The sequence below is a fragment of the Tachyglossus aculeatus genome, chromosome 2 (assembly GCF_015852505.1).
Source record: "Tachyglossus aculeatus isolate mTacAcu1 chromosome 2, mTacAcu1.pri, whole genome shotgun sequence".
Taxonomy (NCBI): domain Eukaryota; kingdom Metazoa; phylum Chordata; class Mammalia; order Monotremata; family Tachyglossidae; genus Tachyglossus; species Tachyglossus aculeatus.
Genome location: NC_052067.1, coordinates 78,974,378 through 78,993,672, shown reverse-complemented (window position 1 = coordinate 78,993,672; position 19,295 = coordinate 78,974,378). Strand labels below are relative to the sequence as shown.

General features: G+C 43.4%; 1 protein-coding gene across 3 annotated transcripts in view; it reads right to left on the bottom strand.

Annotated features, from left to right (window-relative positions):
• NHSL1 (NHS like 1) overlaps positions 1-19,295 on the bottom strand; it is a 187,064-nt gene that overhangs the window by 51,989 nt on the left and 115,780 nt on the right. The gene's annotated exons all lie outside the window — the stretch shown is intronic.

Sequence of the window (19,295 nt, the reverse complement as noted above, 5' to 3'; positions counted from 1 at the left end):
AACTATGAAATGTTAAATACATTGATGGGAGGGAGAAGGAAAAGGATTTGACTTTGGACAAGGGATAGGGCAAGGGACAGATATATGTAGTTTTCCTGTTTATTCCTGAATGGCATGGACATATTAACAAAATAGATAATGAATCAGAGAAGGAGCGCGGCCCAGTGAATAGGGCCCACATATGAAAGTCAAAAGGACCAGGGTTCTAATCTCTGCACTGCCATTTGTCTGTTTAGAGACCTTGGAGAAGTCACTTACCTTTTCTGTGTCTCAGTTCCCTCATCTGTAAAATGGGGAATAAAACTATGAGTCCCGCATGGGACATGGACTGTGTCCAATCTGATTAGCTTGCACCTACTTAGTACAGTGCTTAGAATACAGAAAGCACTTAAATGCCATAAAAAAACAAGACTAGATGGAAAAAAGACTGAGATGACACCCCTAAACAAATACTTAAAGGTGAGATTAAAGGATTTAGACCAGAGGGAGGGTAAAGAGGGAGCTATAAGAAAAGGATGATAACATTCAAAGGAATAGAGGACTGGGAGGCTTGGTGGGAACAGGAAACAAAAAGTTGTTCAGTAATGCTAATAAAAACTTTTGGTTTGGCAAAAAAAAAAAAAAAACCCCTGGCATGTGGCCATGCCCAGCTGAATAGAAAATGAAGTTGTTGAATCCCACAGTGAATTTAGCTGGATTGGGAGAATGGTGTGGGCATCCATGACAATCACTAGAAGAAAATATGTTCAACCATTTCCTGTTTCTGTAATGGAACCCAAAGAAGGGAGTTTAAAAGATGAACAAATCAGGAAGAACACAACATTTGAAAAGGAGTAGAGTAAGAACTACAGAGTGAAGAATGGAAGAAATCTTAAAAGTGGTGTGAAAAGGAGAAAGTAAGAGGAAGAAGAAAATCAGCTAAAATCTCCATAGACAAGATAATATATATTTTATCATTTTTCTTAGTTAACATAGCTAGCGCATTTTGGAACAGGGTCAAATAAAAATATCCTCATGACTAAAAATTACACAAAGACAAACCATTAGCTTGAAATTTCCAAATTTCAAGGTCAAACTGCTAAGATGTGAAAAAGATGTAACCTTCCCCTGTTTCTCCCATCACTATAGACGTCACCACTATCCTCCCTGTCTCTCAAGCCTGTAACCTTGGCATTACCTTTGACTCACCTCTCTCATTCAACCCACATATTCACTGTGTCACCAAATGCTGTGGGTACAACCTCAGTACAGTCCTTGACACACAGTAAGCACTTAAATACCAAAAAAACCCACAAAACCTTCACAACATCACTACAATCCGTTCTTTCCTCTCCATACAACTGCTACTATGCTGATCCAAGCACTTATCCTACCCCACCGTTACTACTGCACTGCCTCCTTGCTGACTTCCCAGTTTCCTATCTCTTTTCATTCCAGTCCCTACTTTGCCCCATTGCCCTGTGCACTGTTTAAGAAGCAGCATGGCTCAGTGGAAAGAGCATGGGCTTTGGAGTCCGAGGTCAGGGGTTCAAATCCCAGCTCTGCCAATTGCCAGCTGTGTGACTTTGGGCAAGTCACTTCACTTCTCTGGGCCTCAGTTCCCTCATCTGTAAAATGGGGATGAAGACTGGGAGCCCCCTCCGTGGGAAAACCTGATCACCTTGTAACCTCCCCAGTGCTTAGAACGGTGCTTTGCACACAGTAAGCGCTTATTATTACTGTTAAGCGCTTACTATGTTCCAAGCCCACAAATGGACAGAAGTTAGGTTGATCACAGCCCCTGTCCCATATGGGGCTCACAGTCTAGGAGGGAGTAGGATTTAATCCCCATTTTATGGATGAGGTAACAGGCACAGAGAAGTTAAGTGACTTGCCCAAGGTCACATAGCAGACACATAGCAGAGATCTGGGATTAGATCACAGGTCCTCTGACATTCAGGCCTGTGCTACTTCCACTACTAGGCCATGTTGCTTCAAAAATACTTTCCTAAAAATTATTTCAGTCCATGTCTCCCCACTCCTCAAGAACCTCCAGTGGTTGCCTAGCCACCTCCGCATCAAACAGAAACTCCCTACCATAGGCTTTAAAGTACTCAAGCCCCCTGACCTTGTCTACCTCACCTAGATGATTTCCCAACCCAACTCCCTCAATTTGCTCCTTTAACACCAACCTACTCACTGTACCTCGATCATATCTGTCTCTTTCCCTTCTGGCCTGGAATTCCCTCCCCATTAATATCCAGTAGACCATCACTCTCCCCACATTCAAATCCTTATTAAAAATCACATCTTCTCCAAAAGGCCTTCCCCTACAACTCCTCCTTTTTGGGTTGCCCTTGAACTTGGATTTGTACTCTTTAAGCACTTGATATTCACCTCATCTTCACCTTCCAGATATATCTGTATTTTAATGTCTGTCTCCCTCTCTATACTGCAAGCTCCTTGTGGGCAAGAGAACAAGCCTACTCACTCTGTTACACTGTACCTCTCCCATAGTGTTTAGAGCAGTGTTCTGCACACAGTAAAGACTCCATAAAAACCACTGATTGATCCAAGTGTATGGGTGTTGCAAAAGGAAGGGGAAATTAGGGCTTAGATGGGAAGGGCTCTTGAAGAAGATGAAATTTTAATAAGGCTATGAAGATCGGGAGAGTGGAGATCTGTTGGATATGAAGACGGAGGGAGCTCCTGGCCACAGACAGGACTTTGGCAAAGTGTCGGCAGAAAGACAGAAGAGAGAGGCACAGTGAGTCGGCTGGTGATGGAGGAATGAAGCATGCAGGTTGGGTTGAGGAAGGGAATCAGCAAGGTAAGATAGGAGGGGGTGAGCAGACTTGTGTGCCTTAAAGCTGATGATAAGGAGTTTCTGTTTGATGCACAGATGGGTGGGCAACCATTGGAAGTTCTTGAAAAAGGGAATAAATGGTTTTTTTTTTAAGAAAAATGATCCTGGCAGCCAAGTGAAGTACAGAACGGAGTGAGGAGAGACAGGAGGGAGGTGAGCAAGGAAACTGATGCAGTAGTCAAGGCAGGATAGGATGAGTGCTTGGATCAGCATAGTAGCAGTTTGAATGGAGAGGAAAGGGTGGATTTTAGCAATACTATGAGGTAGCAATGATAGGATTTGGTGTTAGGCCAAATGAGAAAAATTAGTCAAGGATAATGCCAAGGTTATAGGCTTGGAAGGCAAAGTGATGCTATCTGGAATGATGGGAAAGGCATGGGGAGAACAGGATTTGGGTGGGAAGATGAAGAGTTCTGTTTTGGACATGTTTTCTTTGAGGTGTTGCTGGGAAATCCTGAAGGCAGTAGGAAATGCATGATTGCAGAGGGAATCCACGTATTCAATCCATCACTAAATTCTGTTGGTCCCACCTTCATAACCTTGCAAAAATCTGCCCTTTCCTTTCCATCCAAACTCCTACCACGTATATACAATCACTCATCCTATCCCACCTGGATTACTGCATCAGCCTCCTTGCTGACCTCCCAGCCTCCTGTCCTTCCCCGCTCCAGTCCATACTTCACTCTGCTGCCGGATCACTTTTCTACAAAAATGCTAGGGACATGCTTCCCCACTCTTCAAGAAACTCCAGTTGTTCCCCATCCACCTCCACACCAAACAGAAACTCCTCACCACTGGCTTTAAAGCATTCAGTTTCCTTGCCCCATCCTACTTCACCACTCTCCTAATACAAGCCAGCCCGTACACTTCACTCCACTAATGCTAACCTTTCCCTGGGCCTCGATTTCACCTATCTTACTGCCAACCCCTCACCCATTTTCTGTCTCTGGCCTGGAACGCCCACCCTCCTCGAATCTGATATTACTCTCCCCGTCTTCAAAGCCTTTATTGAGGGCACATCTGCTAAGCCCCCCTTTCCTCTTCTCCCACTCCCTTCTGCGTCGCCCTGACTTGCTCCCTTTGTTCATCCCCCTCCAAGCCCCACAGCTACTATGTACATATCTGTAATTTATTTATTTATATTAATGTCGGTCTCCCCCCTTCTAGGCTGTAGGCTCATTGTGGACAGGGAACATGCCTGTTTACTGTTGTACTATACTCTCCCAAGTGCTTAGTACAATACTCTGCACACAGCAAGTCTCAATAAATATGAATGAATGAATGAATGAATGAATGAATGAGTGTGATCAGGACTGGCGAAGTAGATTTGGGAATCACTCACATAGAGATGGTAGTTGAAGCTGTGGAGTGAATGAGTTCTCCAAGGGAGTGGGTGTAGATGAAGAATGGAAGGGGACCCAGAACTGAGCCTTGAGGGACTCTTATAGTTAGAGGGTGGGAAACATTAGAGGAGTCTACGAAAGAGATTAAGACTTGGCCCCACAGCACTTATTTAAAATATACAATTTTTTAATGTCTGCCTCTCCCTCTAGATTGTAAGCTCCTGGTGGGCAGGGAAAGGTCAACTCCTGTAGACTGTGAGCTCGTTGTGGGCAGGGATTGTCACTCTTTATTGCTGTGCTGTACTTTCCCAAGCGCTTACTACACTGCAGAGCACATAGTAAGCACTTAATAAATACGACTGAATGAATGAATGAATGAACTCTGTTGTATTTACTCTCCCACATGCTCAGTACAATGTTCTGCATAGTTTCTAAAAAAGAAGCTCAGTTCATGTTTCCCTCTTCTCAAGAATCTCCACTGGTTGCCTTTCTACAGCCACATCAAAGGGAAGCTCCTTACCATAGGTTTTAAAGCACTCAATCAGTTCACCCCCTCCTACCTTACCTCATGTAACTCCAACTACAGCCCAGCCCCAAACTTCACTCCTCATTCATTCATTCAATCGTATTTATTGAGCGCTTACTGTGTGCAGAGCACTGTACTAAGCGCTTGGGAAGGACAAGTTGGCAACATAGAGAGATGGTCCCTACCCAACAGTGGGCTCACAGTCTAGAAGGGGGAGGCAGACAACAAAACATATAAACCAAATAAAAGAAACAGAATATATACAAGTAAATCAAATAGAGTAATAAATACGTACAAACATATAGACAGGATTGTATATCCATATATACAGTTGCATTTATTGAGCGCTTACTGTGTGCACAGCACTGTACTAAGCGCTTGGGAAGGACAAGTTGGCAACACATAGAGACGGTCCCTACCCAACAGCAGGCTCACAGTCTAGAAGGGGGAGGCAGACAACAAAACATATAAACCAAATAAAAGAAACAGAATATGTACAAGTAAAACAAATAGAGTAATAAATACGTACAAACATATAATACATATATGCAGGATTATATATATATATATATATATATATATATATATATATATATACAGGATTGTATATCCATATATACAATTGCATTTATTGAGCGCTTACTGTGTGCAGAGCACTGGACTCACCCCCTCAGCCCCCCACCCCCTTTCAGCCTCCCCATCATTCATTCATTCATTCATTCAGTCATATTTACTGAGCGCTTACTGTGTGCAGAGCACTGTACTAAGCGCTTGGGAAGTACAAGTTGGCAACATACAGAGCCGGTCCCTACCCAACAACGGGCTCACATCCCCTCTTCCCCTTCTCTCTCTCCCTCCATCCTTCCCTCAGCCCCTGTCCAGGCCGGTCTGGCACCAGCTTATTCACTGTGCCCCGATCTCGTCTATCTCACCACCGACCGCCTTCCCATGTCCCCCATCTGGTCTGGAACTCCCTCCCCCTCCATAAATAACAGACCACCAATCTCCATATCTCTGTCAAGGGCTTGATTAAGCCCTCTTCTCCCTAGGCTCCCTCTCCCTTTCCCGTCATCTATGCACTTGCATCTGTGATCTCTGAGCATTTGAGATTCGCCTCACCCTCACAGCACTTATGCAAATACCTATTAATTATAAGTTACAAATTATTTATTTATATTACTGTTGGTCTCCCCCTCTAGATTGAAAGCTCACTGTGGGCAGGGTACATGTCTACCAACTCTGTTTCCATTGTACTCTCCCAAGTCCTCCCAAGTACAGTGCTCTGCACATGGCAAGTGCTCAATAAATACTATTGGTGAGTTAGCACTCAGATATCACTGACAGAATAAATTGAGAGCTCTTTCATAACCAGAATGGAAACTACAGTCAAAGGAGTTTTCTGGTTACCCCTTAAAAGAGATTAAATTTACTACGGGACACAATCCTGCTTTTTTCAAAGGAGTATTTGTTTTCTTCTATATACTAGTACTCGATTCAATTCTATAGCATCCTAGACCTTGGTAAAAGTTATATTTTTATATTGTACTCTCCCAAGTTCTTAGTACAGTGCTCTGTGCATACTAAGTGCTCAATAAATATGATTGATCAACTGATACTGGGAGAAGTGTATTAATGTATGCTCTTTTGAAAACAGAGTTTTTAAAAGTATTTTAACTACAATGTCCCAGCCATCCCTCAACTTCTTACGTTATTAACTGCAACTATCACAGAAACTGAGAGCCATTTTATCAAGTACTTGGATAGAGTTCTGTGTCACAATGCCTATCTCAATTTGTAGTGCTTCTAATGGAATGTGATGCCAGGGTTCGAGATTAAACTGGGCAGCACAGGTTTATAGCAGACAACCAGTATTTCACTCTTATCTGATTTTAGAAATCTTGTAAACTCATCACATTACATAGCCACAAATCTTGTTTCAACTCTGGGGGAAATCTAGGGAAATTTTCTTCTGTCTAGCTGTAGCTGCTCTTTCTAAAAACAGGTCTTTGTTCTCAAAAAACAGAGTTTATTGTCTGGAGGGTGTGACATAAGTAAAAGCCAGTCACCATGAATACACAAAGACACTTTTCACAGCATTAAACCGATAAAGAAGACGTTATAACATAGAATGTAACTCACAATGGGTAGTATCATCATGGCAAACCACAAACTTGATACTTGGCTTGCAAAAAGAAAATTGGACTTTGAAAACCTTTTCTTTAAAATAGGGCAAAAAAAACCCCTTAATGCTGAGGAATAGAATAAAACTTCACTGCTCACAATGTTTTTTTGGGGGGACAACTCATCTCCTATCTAAACCACTCCTTTCTTCTGCTTTGGGATCCCCATTTCCAGTGAGCAAACTTCTTGCATTGCATAGCTTTAGATGTAAAAGAAAGTCTACAGGAAAACAAAATAAGGATGCTTTCTTCATCCCCATTTTACAAACAGGGAAACCAGGCAGAGACAGGTTAAGTGAACTGCCTAAGTTCCTACAGGAGGCCTGTTAAGGAGTTAGGGCTAAAAGCCAGGTCTCACTGATACTGGCACTCAGCTTCTAGGTGGATAATATCCCCCATTTAATAAGGGACTCATTTTAGAATTATTGTAAACCACAGACTGATAACCTAAGTAATGGAAAGCAAATGTTCTTAAAATTGAAATTCCTGATCCATCTAGTTTCCAATATTTAGGATTGAGACTGTGAAACCCACGTGGGACAAGGGAATCATCATCATCATCATCAATCGTATTTATTGAGCGCTTACTATGTGCAGAGCACTGTACTAAGCACTTGGGAAGTACAAATTGGCAACATATAGAGACAGTCCCTACCCAACAGTGGGCTCACAGTCTAAAAGGGGGAGACAGAGAACAAAACCAAACATACTAACAAAATAAAATAAATAGAATAGATATGTACAAATAAAATAAATAAATAAATAAATAGAGTAATAAATATGTACAAACATATATACATATATACAGGTGCTGTGGGGAAGGGAAGGAGGTAAGATGGGGGGGATGGAGAGGGGGACGAGGGGGAGAGGAAGGAAGGGGAATGTGGAATGTGCCCAAATCAATTTGCTTGTATCCACCCCAGCACTTAGTACAGTGCCTGGCACATAATAAGTGCTTAATAAATACCAGAATTCTCCTGATTATTACTACTATAATTAAAGGTTAAGAAACAGGAATAACCTCCATACACAGCAACTTAACATCTTGCAAAACATCTGAGACCAGGCTTTTGTAACAAAATTCAAGCCACAAAACTAATAGTCACATGAACAGTACTTTCAGAACTGCTATGTCATCAACTGATTTGAAAAACCGAAGACTTGACATTCATTCCAAAGTATTTATTAAGCACCTGTGTGCAGAGCACTGTACAGAGCACTTTTTGCTTGCAAGGAAACAGTACTCCATGCTGGGGACTAACTAGTAGCAGACAACAATGCAGGCAATATCCCTGGCCTGCAGAGGACTCTCCAGGGTGCTTAGGGGAGGTTAGTAACACTCACCCAAGGAAGGCTTTAAATGGATTTTTAAAAGTCGGAACAACAGAGGAAAATAAAGGCAATAAACACAATAACAGCTACCATAAATACTGGACAAAGGAGCAGTTTTCAGCTCCCTCTCAACACCAGCAAACCAGAAAAGCAACATGGCCTAGTGAAGTGACCGAGAAGTGGCGTGGCTCAGTGGGAAGAGCCCGGGCTTTGGAGTCAGAGGTCATGGGTTCGAATCCCGGCTCCGCCACATGTCTGCTGTGTGACCTTGGGCAAGTCACTTCACTTCTCTGAGCCTCAGTGACCTCATCTGTAAAATGGGGATGAAGACTGTGAGCCCCACGTGGGACAGCCTGATCCCCTTGTATCCCCCCAGTGCTTAGAACAATGCTTTGCACATAGTAAGCGCTCAATAAATATGATTGAATGAATGAATGAAAGGAGCATGGGCCTGGAATTTAATCTGGGCTCTGCCAACTGGTTGCTGTGTGACCTTGGGCAAATCACTTGACTTTTCCGTTCCTCAGTTCTCCTGTTCTCCCTCCCACTTAGACCCATGTGAGACAGGGACTGTGTCCAACCTAATTAACTTGTATCGACCCCAATGCTTAGAACAGTGTTTGAAACATAGTAAGCGCATTAAAAAAAAAAGTCCAGGCTCCAACACTCAGGCACAACGTTCCCAATGATCCAGAAGTCAAGAAGGCACATGGCCGCTGTTTCTTCCCACTATGTCAGAGCAGGAATGCAGGCTGGACATTGGTGGGAGATGGGTATCTTGGATTTTAGCAAGCTCCAATGTTCTACTGTTAAAAAATAATAGTAATCATCACACTTTTTATGCACTACCTGTGTGCCAAGCACTGTACTAAGCCCTGAGGTAAATACAAGATAATAGCTAGGAAAAAGTCTCTGCCCCAAGGGGCTTACAGTCTAAGGCAGTGGGGAAACAGGTGAGGAAACTGAGGGAATGAGAAGTGACTGCCCAAAGCCACATAACAGGAAAGTAGAAGAGCTGGGATTAAAACTCAGACCCTCCGATTCTCAGGCTCATGCTCTTTCCACCAGGCCTCACTGCTTCAAGTGGTGGAGGAATAGCTGAGGCCCTGTGCTGCTGCTTCTACTTCTTAAGCAGTGTGGCTCAGTGGAAAGAGCACGGACTTGGGAGTCAGAGATCATGGGTTCAAATCCCAGGTCCACCGCTGGTCAGCTGTGTGACTTTGGGCAAGTCACTTAACTTCTCTGTGCCTCAGTTACCTCATCTGTAAAATGGGGATTAAGATTGAGTGCCACATGGGACACCCTGATTACCTTGTATCCTCCCCAGCGCTTAGAACAGTGTTTTTCACATCCAAGCCGTCACCAAAACCTGCTGGTCTCAGCTCCGCAACATTGCCAAGATCTGCCCTTTCCTCTCCATCCAAACCACTACTCTGCTCGTTCAAGCTCTCATCCTATCCCGTCTGGACTACTGCATCAGCCTTCTCTCTGATCTCCCATCCTCGTGTTTCTCCCCACTTCAATCCATACTTCATGCTGCTTCCCGGATTGTCTTTGTCCAGAAACGCTCTGGGCATGTTACTCTCCTCCTTAAAAATCTCCAGTGGCTACCAATCAATCTGCGCATCAGGGAGAAACTCCTCACCATGGGCTTCAAGGCTGTCCATCACCTCGCCCCCTCCTACCTCACCTCCCTTCTCTCCTTCTACAGCCCAGCCCGCACCCTCCGCTCCTCCGCCGCTAATCTCCTCACCGTGCCTCATTCTCGCCTGTCCCGCCATCAAACCCCGGCCCACGTCATCCCCCGGGCCTGGAATGCCCTCCCTCTGCCCATCCGCCAAGCTAGCTCTCTTCCTCCCGTCAAGGCCCTACTGAGAGCTCACCTCCTCCAGGAGGCCTTCCCAGACTGAGCCCCTTCCTTCCTCTCCCCCTCACCCCCCTCTCCATCCCCCCCCATCTTACCTCCTTCCCTCCCCCGCAGCACCTGTATATATGTATATATTTTTGTACATATTTATTACTGTATTTATTTATTTATCTTACTTGTACATATCTATTCTATTTATTTTATTTTGTTAGTATGTTTGGTTTTGTTCTCTGTCTCCCCCTTCTAGACTGTGAGCCCGCTGTTGGGTAGGGACTGTCTCTATGTGTTGCCGACTTGTACTTCCCAAGCGCTTAGTACAGTGCTCTGCACACAGTAAGCACTCAATAAATACGACTGACTGATTAATGGGAAGATTACAAATTGCATTCCCTTTTTTTCCATGTCACGGTCTTGATCCCCATTTTACAGATGAGGTAACTGAGGCACAAAGAAGTGAAGTGATTTGCCCAAGGTCACCCAGTGGATAAGTGGCAGAGCTGGGATTACAATCCTGGTCCTCTGAAGGCCCGTGCCTTAACCACTAGACACGCTGCCTCCCAAAATGTCTTGGCCAAACATACCTATGTTCCTATTTAAAAGGATAAATTCTTCATAATATTTATCTATGGGGTCCAACTTAAATACAGTCAGTTCTACCACAATGTGTTTTCACTCTGCAGTTTGGCTAAAATGTAATGTCTGAATTAGGAAAAGGTTTTTTCAACAACGCGAGCCTGCCTGGAGGAGCAGCAGCGTGGCTTAGTCGCTAGAGCACAGGCCTGGGAGACAGAAGGACCTGGGTTCTAATGCCAGCTCTGCCACATGTCTGCTGTGTGACCTTGGGCAAGTCACTTCACTTCTCTGTGCCTCAGTTACCTCATCTATAAAATGGGGATGAAACTGTGAGCCCCATATGGGACACAGACTATGCCCAACCAGATTAGTTTATATCTACCCCAGGGTTTAGAACAGTGCTTGACACACAGAACAAACTTAAAAAGAGCCATAATATAATGTGATGCAATGCTGGAAGAAAGTGTTTGGCACTTGTGTGCAATGAGTAATCTGATGTGAGTTGTCCTTTAATGCAGAGTTCTGAGAGGATGCAACAGGCGCATTACAAGGACTTCATTTGAAGACACACAACTGAAGTAGTAGTAGTTGTAGTATTTGCAAAGTGCTTCCTAGATGCACAGCACTGTATAAAACTCTGGGAAAGAATACACAGGTAGGTGTTAGACACAGACCCTGTCCTTGGGGGGTTCACAATTTAAGAACAGAAATGGAGAGAAAAGACTGGAGACAGGCACATGAGCCCACTGTTGGGTAGGGACCGTCTCTATATGTTACCAACTTGTACTTCCCAAGCGCTTAGTACAGTGCTCTGCACACAGTAAGTGCTCAATACATACGGCTGAATGAATGAGTGATGAAACAATGAAACATTTAGACAGCATAAAACCTGAACGAATACACAAACTAAAAGGCAAAATCAGCAGGGGGATTGGACTCTTCGTGGCTCAGGCTCCTGGAGGCAGCAATGCTGTGGCTGCTTTTCTCTCTCTTTTTTATGACTTTACTTTTATGGTATTTTTCAAACGCTTACTATGTGCCAGGCACTGTGCTAAGCACTGGGGAAGATACAAGTTAATCGGATTGGACACGGTCAATCTACCACATGGGGCTCACGGGCTTAAACAGCGTTACAGCCACTCTCCCGCAATTTGATATAGTGCTGTGCACAGAGGAACAGCTTAACCAGGCTTCACAGATGAGGTAACTGAGGCTTACAGAAGTGAAGTGACTTGTCCAAGGTCACACAGCAGCCAAATGGCAGAGCCAATATTAGACCCCACGTCCTGCTGACTCCCAGGCCCACGGTCTATCCTCTAGACCTGGCTCAGTGGAAAGAGCACGGGCTTTGGAGTCGGAGGTTGTGGGTTCAAATCCCAGCTCCGCTAATTGTCAGCTGTGTGACTCTGGGCAAGTCACTTCACTTCTCTGGGCCTCAGTACCTCATCTGAAAAATGGGGTTTAAGACTGTGAGCCCCCCGTGGGACAACCTGATCACCCTGTAACCTCCCCAGCGCTTAGAACAGTGCTACACACATAGTAAGCGCTTAATAAATGCCATTATTATTATTATTATTAGACCATGCTGCTTCTCCCACTACACCACACTGCTATTCCTCCCTGCACCATATTTTCCGCAACAACTGTGTGAACACACAAAGAATACATCCGGGGTTCCGGGCAGGATGGGATGGAGTCTTCTCAGTGGTGCGGAGGAAAGCCCGTGCCAGTGTCCATGGAGGTGGCACTGCTGGCTGACTGGTGGTGGGGGAGAATAAACAGTGAGTACAAAGCAGTAGCTTGCACGATTAAGCCTGTGAGCCCTATGTGGGACAGGGACTGTCTGGCCCAATTATCTTAATCTACCCCAGCGCTTAGTACAGTGCCTGAAACATAGCAATTAACAAATACCACAGTTATAATTATTATTAACTATGTGGCCCAGGGCACCCACAGCATGTACGGAGCAGAGGTCCTTGGTTCAGGAAGGAAGGCAGAAGTTAGTGGGGCTGCTTTCCTCGGCTGAGGTGAAAAGGGACCAAGACCCGCAGAGCAGCAGCAGCAACTTGGATCCCCACAGTCCGGTGCACACGGACCACATTGGAAAGAAAATTCATTCAATTATTTGATTGTATTTATTGAGAACTTCTCCCCATCTCCCCCGCCTTACCTCCTTCCCCTCCCCACAGCACCTGTATATATGTTTGTACATATTTATTACTCTATTTATTTTACTTGTACATATTTACTATTCTATTTATTTTATTTTGTTAATATGTTTTTTGTTGTCTGTCTCCCCCTTCTAGACTGTGAGCCTGCTGTTGGGTACGGACCGTCTCTATACGTTGCCAACTTGTACTTCCCAAGTGCTTAGTACAGTGCTCTGCACACAGTAAGCGCTCAATAAATACGATTGAATGAATGAATGCAAAGCACTGTACTAAGCACTTGGGAGAATAGGCTATAACATTAAAAAGACACATTCCCTGCCCACAGTGAGCTTACAGTCTAGAGGTGTGGTCTTGGGGCCAGCTGTGCCAGGGTAGGGGTGGGCGGGTCTCCACTCCTGCTGGGGAATATTGAGGGTACAAGGCACATAGGTATATTTTCCATTAAATTCCTCACATTTAGAATGTGAAAATCTAAATAAAAATGCAATTGCCTGAAGGAAAAAGCAGAGGACTGGGTGTCAGGAGCTCGAGGTTCTAATCCCAGCTCTGCTATTTGCCTGCTGTGTGACCTTGGGCAAGTCACTTAACTGCTCTGGGTCTCAGTTTTCTCATCTGTAAACTGGGGATTAAACACCTGTTCTCTCTCTCTGCCTTAGGTTGTGCGCACCATGTGGGGAAGGATCTGTCTACATGTTTTGTTTTGTTGTCTGTTTCGCCCTTCTGGACTGTGAGCCTGTTGTTGGGTAGGGACCGTCTCTATATGCTGCTGACTTGTACTTTCCAAGCGCTTAGTACAGTGCTCTGCACACAGTAAGCGCTCAACAAATATGACTGACCGAATGAATGAATCTGTACCTGATCTGATTTTTTTGGTCTCTATCTCTGCCCTTAGCAGTGTTTGGCACCTAGGAAACCCATGAACCACAAACCTTTTTATCTGATACTACACCCAAACTTATCCTGAGTTTATTTTACCTCAAAATACATTCATTTAAGAATGAAGGCTTCGGGTATACTCATGTCCATGATCTGATTCACCAAATTCGTACCACTAAAAATCATAAATGACTGAAAAAGATATACACATTAATCAAACTGCATTTGGAGAAAAATCAAGAAACTAGATCTTTCATTTGCTGGTGGATTTCAAATAAAAGCTTCCAGGTGCTGCTGCAAAACAATCCATCTGGTGATGGGCAGGGGAAAACCAGTGGGAAAGCACCAAAAATGTTACAGCAGTGAGAAATGACAAGAGGCCTTCAAAGAGTTTCCTCATCTTGTTTTTGTACGGGGGAGACATCATAAAGAGAGGGGAAAGGAACTTTAAAGCAGTTAATCCACCTTAATAGCCTGCTTCCTTCCAGGAGAATGCAGCATGGTAGTTAACTAAGCAATGAACCCATTTTCTCCGGGGTTTTAAATATGAGACAATCAGAGAGTGAGTGGGTTAAGGCCATTACCAGCTGATCCCTATCCCCCGATTACTTGGAAACTTTACGGGTAAATAATTCCTTCACTTCTTTTAATGGGGACCAGCAGCAGGCAGGAAATTACTGAGAACAGCTCCATTTGTTAAAATTCAAAGGGCTATTTCTTTTCTTTTTTGTGCAACACTCAATTTAGAGGCTGCATATGAGGTTGATATTAACTACTTACAATGCTTGGCGCTTTCACCCTACCCCCATTAGCTATTAGTTTGAATTGCAGAGAAGTTCACAGTGCTTAGGGCAGGTAGCAAAGAACACCACCAAGCTTGGTGCACCTGAAGTGCTCCTGCCACCTCAATAAAACCCAAAAGTTTGGGTGGAGTTGGTTGCTCAAACCATCAATCAATGGGATTTATTGAGCCCTTACTGTGTTCATAGTATTGTACTAAGCACTTGGGAGAGTTCAACAGGTTTTGCTTTTTTTAATGGTATTTGTTAAATGCTTATTAAGTGCCAGGCACTGTACTGAGCACAGGGATAGATACAAGTTAATCAGGTTGGACACAGTCCATGTCCCACATGGGGGTCACAGTCAATCTCCATTTTACAGGTGAGGTAACTGAGGCACAGAGGAAAGTGACTTGTCCAAGGTCTCAAAACAGACAAGCGGTGGAGCCAGGTCCTTTTGAATTCCAGGCCTGTGCTCTATCCTCTAGGCCACACTGCTTCTCTGACAGAATTGGTAGACATGTCCCATCCCTGTCCATCATTATAAACTGAAAACTAATAGCACATTATATACTGAAAATTACTGGCACCTAGCATCTTTGCAGAAATTGACTTAACTTTGCTGTGCAGGCAGAATAGCTTTCCCCCAACTCACTTGGAGTAATTGAGGTAATCCATCACCTCGCCCCCTCCTACCTCACCTCCCTTCTCTCCTTCTACTGCCCAGCCCGCACCCTCCGCTCCTCCACCACTAATCTCCTCACTGTACCTCGCTCTCGCCTGTCCCGCCATCGACCCCCGGCCCACGTCATCCCCCGGGCCTGGAATGCCCTCCCTCTGCCCATCCGCCAAGCTAGCTCTCTTCCTCCCTTCAAGGCCCTGCTGAGAGCTCACCTCCTCCAGGAGGCCTTCCCAGATTGAGCCCCTTCTTTCCTCTCCCCCTCGTCCCCCTCTCCATCCCCCCGCCTTACCGCCTTCCCCTCCCCACAGCACCTGTATATATGTATATATGGTTGTACATATTTATTACTCTGTTTATTTATTTATTTATTTATTTTACTTGTACATTTCTATCCTACTTATTTTATTTTGTTGGTATGTTTGGTTCTGTTCTCTGTCTCCCCCTTTTAGACTGTGAGCCCACTATCGGGTAGGGACTGTCTCTATGTGATGCCAATTTGTACTTCCCAAGCGCTTAGTACAGTGCTCTGCACATAGTAAGCGCTCAATAAATACGATTGATTGATTGATTGATTGAGCAGTGTACCATACATGTTTCATATCCCAGGTAAATTCCAATTGAAAAAAAAAAAATCAGTTTACCTGGTAAAATCCAAAATTAGAGAAAGTACTGTATCATGAGAATTAGTAACAGTCCCATCCTCAGGCATAGGACATGTTTCTCAATAAAGCTGTATCAGTAGTGTGTCTATGAATTCTGTCTTGTACTCCCCCAAGCCCTTTGTATAGTGCTCTGCACATAATGAGAACTCAATAAACACCACTGTTTGATTGAGGAAGCTCTGTGATCCAGAAAGGATTTTTTTATGGTATTCGTAAAGCACTTACTATGTGTCAAACACTGTTCTAAGCGCTGGTGTAGGTTAGACACAGTCCCTGTCCCGCATGGGGCTCCAAGTCTAAGTAGGAGAGATTTTGGAGAAAGATACAAAGATGACAGTGGGATGCAGGGAGAAGGAGAAGAATTTAAAAGAAAATTCATAGGGTGGGGATAAAGACAACTTTCTGTCTTCATGCTAGGGGAGAAAAGTGGTTAAGTGGCAGATGGTGAACTGAATTCATATGCCTGGAAGTGATGGGCTGCATTTCAAGAGGCTTCTTGCTACACAGAAGATCTGGGCACATGTGCTTAGGTTGGGAAAGGTGATGGGAGTCTAAGACCTTGGAGGGAATTCAGCCTAATGTAAAGAGAATGATACTGGGAGTCAAAAGACCTACATTTGAATCCCAGCTCTGCCATTAGTCCACTTTATGACCTTGGGCAAGTCACTCAGTTCTGTGACTCAGTTTCTTCACCTTTAAAAATGCAATAAGACCCCTCTTTTCCCTATCAGATTGAGAGTCCTGTGTGGGACAGGGACTGCGTCTGATTTGATTACTTTATATCTACCCCAATGCAGTGCTTGGAACAAGCTAAGTGCCTATTAAATGCAATAACTAGACCTACAGTGTAGTTTTGAGATAAACTGTCCGTCTTGGAAACAAATCTGTTAATGTATTCCATGTACAGATCGTTCGAGAATCACCCTTTTCTTGTTCCCTGAGGTTTTTAGGTTGCCCTGGAAATACTGCAGGCAATCTCATTTGATGCCAATGGATATTTAAAAAATGTAGTTTAAAAGTTCACAATACTTTGTGAGAATTTCATAGGAGTGTGACTGTCCAAAAACAGTGCCATTAGGAATCACTATCTGAAAAATTCGATGCAACAGGTAATTTAATTAAGATGTAAGTTATGGTAACCTGTTTATAAACTCTGTTTCATTTTACACAGCAGACTTTTTACACTTTGCTTTCCAGGCCCGATTTAAGACAACTTTACGACCCAAATCTGATTTAGGTTAAGAAGTAGTCTATTGAGTCTACTGATAGCTTTCCACAAATTAAGCGACAACAGCTTGAAAGTTCCAGTTGAACCAAATCAGAGGGGAATCTCATTTCACTTTGGTTTTTAACAGCCCCTATCAGCAGCAGAAATGGAATATCACCAAGGTTCCTCAATTTCAAACAGCATTAAAAAAAACTCTACCAAACACCTCAGACTTGTGTAGTGCATACTCATCAATCCTGGCAGGCTAAAGCACAAATCTGATCCACGGGACAGTCAATGAACCGTTTTTTACACCCCAAAGAGGGAAATACAGAGGCAGCTCAAGTTCCTGAATCATGAATTCACACAGATCCGCTGCCCCAGCAGATTGGTTGCAATCACAAAAATAAAACAAAAACTCTATTGTTCATGCCAATCCAGAGGGGACTTTGTTAGTATTGTGTCTATTTAAAAGGCTGCCTTGACTATCCTATCATTTAAGTACCATTAGTAGCTAGCAAAAAACAAAGCACATTACACTCTACCCATCCAAAACAGAGTTCATTTACTTGTTGACTCTTCCATGACTATTATCTCTCATGGTTCCCCTACCTCCCCATCCCCTGCCCCTCATTTAAGACAAAGTTGACTGCAAGCATTAGTTTAGGTGTCCTATTGCAAAATGTGAAAGCTATAAGCTGAGGGAAAAAGGTACTCTGGATAGTTTCCATATTATTAATATCTAAATGGCCAGAAATCTTCAAAGACTGCTGCTTTGCTGGATATGGTTGGTCATTTTCTATCGTGCACATTTTACTAGTCCTTTTCTACAACTGCTTTCCCTTAGGTTTTCCCATTTATAAACAGTGAACATTTCAATGCCCTCTAGACTTTAAGCTCGTTGTGGGCAGGTAATGTGTCTACCAGCCCAGTTATACTGTACTCTTCCAAGTGCTTAGTACTATGTTTTGCACACAGTAGACACTCAGTGAATACAACTGATTGATTTACCATTATACGTCTTTTTTATTTGCAAAAATATGTCAAGTGTGTTGGGTGGGTTGTAGTACAAAAACAATGAGGTAAGGTGGGAAATATATATATATATATATGCATGTATCATAACCTTATGTAAATAAGGTTATGGTTTTTGTTCATTTTTATTATTCCAGACATGGTCATTTAGATTCTGCCACAACACCACTGGCTATTTTTCACAGAGGTTCCGTCAACCACCTTAAAATTACAAGCAATCAGTCCTAATGTACTTAGAATCTGAAAATCAAGCAATGCCAACACTGTCCACTCACTGCAGTACATCCTTTTAAGTAGGAATTTTTAACAGGGCTCAAAATCTTAACAACAGTTAAAGATTATTGGCCACCATTTCCAGGTTACCGCAGGTATAGTTGAAAAAAAATACCCTTGAAAATTGGAATCTCACAAGGACCCAATTCCCATGTCTGCCCAGGATCCTTTTCCAGAAGCCACATCCCACTGAGGAGATGTTGAAGCAAGGCAACACAAGATGGAGTAAAGAGAAAGAAGAGTGCTCACTGCTGACACACCACCACGATAGCGCTGAATCAAAGTTTCTAGCAGCTGTCCAATTCAAGGACTCCAATCTGTCTTTCGTAGTTCTGGACGAGAGTTTCTGGGACATCAGAATGAGACCATCCCACTGAAAGAACACCAACTGACTTTGATGAAGATTTGCCTACAGGTGAAGGTTTGCCTTCACGAGCATCCACAGGTTCTCAGTTTTTCTTAGACTCTTGGTCACACTCCAAGTCAGGAAAGAGCAATACAAAGGAAAAGCAGGTATATAAATTACAGCCAAAAGAAAGATCCCACACTATGCAAGTGGATTTAAATGTTTAACAAAAGAATTGTGTACAAAGAAAATTACCGATGAATGATTACACGTCTCTACCCTACCTTCAGGAAGTACTTAAATTAGACAGGGCTTCAAATCTTAAATCTCTATGCCTCCTGGCATATTTATGAACTTCAAACATGTATTCACTTTATATCCTTCACCCTCCAACCGCCTCCCCCGTCCCCTGACTTAAGTCTAGACTCTTAGAACAAGAGTCTGCAATTTAAAAAGAAAATTCTGTGTGTATGTGCTTGTGTATATACAAGTATATATCTAGATATATATATATATCCTACATACATATTCCTTGCAGTAAGGGGGACTGACTAGAGAATACTGCCAAAGTCAACAACAGATGTACTGTAAATTAATT